Below are 6,000 nucleotides of genomic sequence, written 5' to 3' on the forward strand. Positions count from 1 at the left end.
ATTTAAAAGGGAATCATAAGGGTGATCATACGCAAAAAGACCCCAGACTATAAGGCTAGATGTTTTCTTTCCATTATTTCTTTATTTGTTTGGCGCATGTACTCATGTGCGATCAGAAAACTGCCCGCCTCTCCTTTCACTCTGCCACGAAGCCCCAGCTGGCCCTCCTTGGCCCAAGGTATTCGTCGGGCCGAAAAAGGCCGGCCGCTGGCCCCAAGAAAGCCCTGCTTTGACCCGATTAAGCCCCGGAAATTGACAGTGGAAACGCCACTGGCCTTGGCTCGCCCTGGCTCGCTCGCTTTAGGCGCGATAGTGGAAACGCGGCTACTGTATTTTCTATAGGCTATAGGCTGGTTAACCTTAGCATAGCTTCCCGTCATTTATTAACTTGAAACTCCTCAAATACAGTTGGGCACCGAAATAGAAAAGAGTGAGAAGTCTGCTGAGCCATTTCTTTGTCCTCCACCAGTCAAAAAAAAAAAAAAAACTTGTTCAAGTTCATTTTACAGTCAGTGGTTCTGCAGATGAAACAAAGTGAAGTGATACTGTATGTAATGTGTGCAAAAGTGAAATCAGCAGAAGCAGAGATATCAAACGTCTGTTAACATCTTCTATGCATATTCATTCATTCATTTATTTTCTTTTTGGCTTAGTCCCTTTATTAATCTGGGGTTGCCACAGTGGAATGAACCACCAATTTATCCAAAATTTGTTTTACGCAGTGGATGCCCTTCCAGCTGCTACCCAGCACTTGGAAACTTCCATACACTCTCTTTCACACACATACAATAGGGACAATTTAGCTTACCCAATTCACCTATATTGCATGTGTTTGGACTGTGGGGGAAACCGGAGCACCCGGAGAAAACCCACGCCAACATGGGGAGAACATGCAAACTCCGCATAGAAATGTCAACTAACTCAGCCGAGGCTCCCACAAGCACCAAACCATCAACACAGCCACATTCTACCCCGGCAAGTCAGTTTACTTTTACTTTTGTTGTGCCAGACCTCCCAGTCAGGGGTTTATTTAGTTTTATTTAGTTAATTTTAGTTTTTGGTATTCTGTGCATTAGAAAGAAGTTCTTTCAAAAAAGAACAGTTCTTTGAAGTATTATTTGTTGTTATTCTGTCAATTCAGCGTCCTTTAACAATAACAGTGGTGGTGTGGTTCATAATATTCACAGTGGTATTTTAGTTATTGGTTTAATCATGGATGAGGTAATGGCTTATATGTTTTCAATGACATTTCTTGTTACATGTTCAAAAACATTAACCAATATTGCATATACATAATTATTATAATGGGTATAATTAAACAATACTTATACTGTAATGTTAATTAGAAGTGTAATAGAAAAAATATATATATTTTTACGCCATTTTGAATTTTACTCGAATACAAATACATTTCCCCCCTCAACAAATACAGATACAAATACCGGCTGCTCCGCACATCCCTAATATATATATATATATATATATATATATATATATATATATATATATATATATATATATATATATATATATATATATATATATATATATATATATATATATATTCTGTAAAGGCACAGCTAAACAGATGTGTTTTCAGTCTTGATTTGAGCGTGCCTAATGTTGGAGCACATCTGGAGCTGATTCCAGCAGCTAGGAGCATAGTTGCTGAAAGCTGATTCACCCTGCTTTGACTGAACTCTTGGAACTTCTAGTTTATATGATCCTAAAGATCTGAGTGATCTGTTTGTATTCAGTTTGTATTCAGTCAGATGTAATGTATTGAGGTCCTTGGCCATTTAGTGATTTATAGACCAGTAATAATACTTTAAACTCTATTCTGAATGTAATGTCGTAAATTCGACGTCTTATCAATTAGAAATTATCAGACCAGAGGTTTTGAATATCAGAAAATAGACTTTATTCTCCATAATAAAGCCGAGAAAGAGCAGAGCAGACCTCATAGCATTCTGAAGTCTCTCCTGGACAACTTCTGAAATATCTGTGTTTGTTACAATTTTTATACAGGATTATGTGACACACCCCTAAGTCTCTTTTTAACTCTTGACCATTTTTGAATAGGTTTTTAGTCTAAGGGGTCCTGCTATTCTTGGCTCTCAGCCCACTAGCTCATGTCAACAGAGATGTTACAGGTCTATGTCAGCAAAGTATAGATGCAACTTATGCAAAGGAACTAAGTGTTTACATACATTGTTATGATAGGATAATAACTTGATAATATGTTACTCATTCTAACTTCTGACACATATAGCTTCATACAAGTATTTAACATATATGATCAGTGCTTTACATATTCAGTTATTCTACACAATCAGTCATTCAGCCTTCTCCTAGTGTTGCTCCTGTGCAGGCATACTCATCTTACACAGACATATCACTGTATTTTTAACACAGGCTGGCATGTTTGCTGCAAGCACTACATACATTTTGTGAAGAGAAAATTAACTGCTTTACACTTAGAAAATACTTCACACTGAGAAAATAGAAATCTTCTTCAGTAACTGGGACCTAAGGACAGGTGTGATGTGCTCTAATTTCCTGGTTCTAGTCAGAATCCTGGCTGCAGCGTTCTGGATGAGCTGCAACTGTCTGACTCTCTCTTTTTGGGAACGCCAGTGAGGAGGCCATTACAGTAATCCACCATACTGCTGATAAAAGCATGAACAAGTCTTTACTGGAAACAAAGCATCTGATTCTTGCGATGTTTTTGAGATAATACTGCTTTGACATGACTATTGAAACTCAGATCTGACTCCAGAGTCACACCAAGATTTGTGACCTTATTTATTGTCGTGTGACCCTTAGTGCCAAGGTACGCATTCACCTTGAGAACCTCATCTCTGTTCCCAAACGCAATGACTTCAGTTTTCTCTTTGTTTAACTGAAGAAAGTTTTGGCACATCCAACTGTTAATTTCATCAAGGGTGTCAATGGCAGAGGGTGTCAATGGGGCTGTAGTCATTAGGCAGTAAGGCTAAGTAGATCTGAGTGTCATCAGCATAGCTGTGGTAGGAGATTTGGTTCTTTTTTATTATTTGGCTCAGAGGGAGCAAATAAAGGTTGAACAGGAGAGGTGCCAGAATCGAGCCTTATGGTATTCCACATGTCATGGGTGTCCACCTCGACCTATGGTCACCTATACTGACATGGTAACCTCTCCCTTCAAGCTAAGATCTGAACTATTTGAGGACCATCCCAGATAGCCCAACCCAGTTTTCCAGCCTATCCAGAAGTATGCTTTGATCGACAGCACCGAGATCGAGCAGTACCAGCACTGTTATTTTACCTAAATCTGTATTTAGGTGTATATCATTGATTATCTTTATAAGGGCGCTCTCTGTACTGTGATGTGCTCTGAAACCAGATTGAAAATTGTCTAAACATCCCCTGAAGTTTAAGAACTTGTTAACCTGGTTGAAATTTTTTTTAAAATGATTTTGCCAATGAAAGGGAGATTTGACATTGGCCTAACATTGGGATAACCTCAATAGGGTGTTATCCAGGTTGCTCTTTTCCAAGAGGGGTTTAACAACTGCAGTTTTAAGTGAGTTTGGAAAAATCCCTGAAAGAAGTGAAGCATTTACCACTTTTAGAAGATCCATTTCTAAACAGGTAAACCCTGTTTTAAAGAATGATGTGGGGAGTGTGTCAAGACTGCAGGTTTATGTTTTCATAACTTGCACGATCTCTTCTAAGATTTTATCATTAAACATATATATATATATATATATATATATATATATATATATATATATATATATATATATATATATATATATATACAGTTAAAGTCAGAATTATAAGCCCCCCCTAATAATTAGACTGCTTGTTTATTTTTTCCCCAATTTCTGTTTAACTGGGAGAAGATTTTTTAACTCATTTCTGAACATAATAGTTTTAATAACTCATTTTTAATAACTGATTTATTTTATCTTCGCCATGATGACAGTAATTAATATTTTACTAGATATTTTTCAAGACACTTCTATACAGCTTAGTGACATTTAAAGGTTTAACTAGATTAATTAGATTAACTAGGCAAGTTAGGGTAATAAGGCAAGTTATTGTATAACAGTAGATTGTTCTGTAGATTATCAAGAAAAAAATAGCTTAAAGGGGCTAATAATTTCTCCCTAAAAAGGCTTTTAAAAAATTAAAAACTGCTTTTATTCTAGCCGAAACAAAACAAATAAGACTTTTTCTTGAAGAAAAAATATTATTAGACATACTGTGAAAATTTCCTTGCTCTGTTAAACATCATTCGGAAAATATAAAAAAAAAGAAAAAAATTTGAAGGAGGCTAATAATTATATATATATATATATATATATATATATATATATATATATATATATATATATATATATATATATATATATATATATATATATAATACTTGTAAACATTCAAACAAAAAGAATTTGGTCTAACAAAGTTTCACACAACAGTTAATGATGTTTTTGTGATGGGGCTTTGGGGGAAGCCAGCTTGCCAGCCAAAAAAATTACAGATCTGGAACCAAATCTTGAGAGTTTATAAAACTATTGGATTGTTTAAAAGATCAGGACATATAGTAGGTAAAGGAAGAAATAGTAAAGCAGAAACTCACTTACTGTACATGCATGTTAATGCCTTACAATAATTCATAAGTAGGTCACATGTCCACTCTTATTCATATCTTATTCATAATTAAAATAATCCTCATAAGAAACATTTACAGTAGACCATATGTCAAACAATATATATATATATATATATATATATATATATATATATATATATATATATATATATATATATATATATATATAAACTAAACATATATATTTTAGTCACACAGCTTTAAATTGATAGACTCTTTTAAAATTCTTGTACTAATTCTTTTAGTGGTAAAGCATTTTTCCAGCTGAGACGCTTTGGTTGCTAATATGATTTAGAATGCATGGCATGGCTATATATTTCATTCTCTTTTCAACAACAGGTTTTTTATATATATATATAAGAGAGAGAGAGAGAGAGAAAGAGAGAGAGAGAGAGAGAGAGAGAGAGAGAGAGAGAGAGAGAGAGAGAGAGAGAGAGAGAGAGAGAGAGAGAGCTTAAATTTGTCACACATTGTTTCTATTAGAACTGAGGTTGTTTTTTGCTGATAAAACTTGCCTGAAAGTAAACCTGAAACTAATATGCTAACTTGTGACCATGGAAGTTCATCACTGCACAGTCCATTCAGTATTATTGGTGTTTGGATGATTGGCAAAAACATTCCACACCTATACTGTTTATAAACACACATCAGTATCTTACTCAAGACCAGCATGGTTAAGGATGTACATTTTGGTTCCTGCTGTTCACTAACTTATATTTTTCTTTTCTGTTTTTTTTCTTTGATGCACAGGATGGTGGTTAAACCGAGGATGATTTTCATTTGCATCCAGTCTTCTTCCAAGAAACAAATTCATCTTGTTATTGAAGTTAATATTAAAGTTTTTGTTTTCTTGCTTTTGTAGATTCTGCTAATAAAGAGAACTACTTAATGTTCCTTGGGTTGAGGGGTTAAAATTTCCTCCTTGAAGTTAAAATGTGATTTGTGCTATCTCAAATTAAGAAAGTACAGATATAAAGCTAGATTATAATGTAAGAATTTTGTCTTTTAACCTGTGCTATGTTTGCAACTAAAAAAAACTAAATAAAACATGTGACTTAAAGTTTTTCTGGAATTCCTCCCATAGCTGTCATGTATCATTATTTTACTTTATGACAATGAGCATATCTCTTATGAAATTTCTTTTGAAAAGGCTTGTTTCGAATTTGAATGGCTAAGACATGTTGACATAATAATCTTATAATTAAAATCTTAAATTTCAAAACATATGTTAATTGTGTTATTTTTTAATAATATTTAAATTGGTAACAGTTCATAATTACAGCAAATGAATCACTTAAGCATTAGCATATAGTGAATTCATTTGTTAAGCATTACCT

At 34.1% G+C, this 6,000-nt stretch overlaps 1 protein-coding gene across 3 annotated transcripts in view; it reads left to right on the top strand.

Moving 5' to 3' along the window:
- Nucleotides 1-5,735, top strand: part of rraga (Ras-related GTP binding A) — a 143,651-nt gene extending 137,916 nt beyond the window's left edge. For 2 of the 3 annotated variants that reach the window (XM_073921199.1, XM_073921200.1), the window contains one exon: nucleotides 5,414-5,735. The gene's annotated coding sequence lies outside the window, so the exon portion shown is untranslated. 3 annotated transcript variants of the gene reach the window in all.
- Nucleotides 5,736-6,000: the final 265 nt, after the last annotated feature.

This window comes from Danio rerio, chromosome 14 (assembly GCF_049306965.1).
Source record: "Danio rerio strain Tuebingen ecotype United States chromosome 14, GRCz12tu, whole genome shotgun sequence".
Lineage (NCBI taxonomy): Eukaryota > Metazoa > Chordata > Actinopteri > Cypriniformes > Danionidae > Danio > Danio rerio.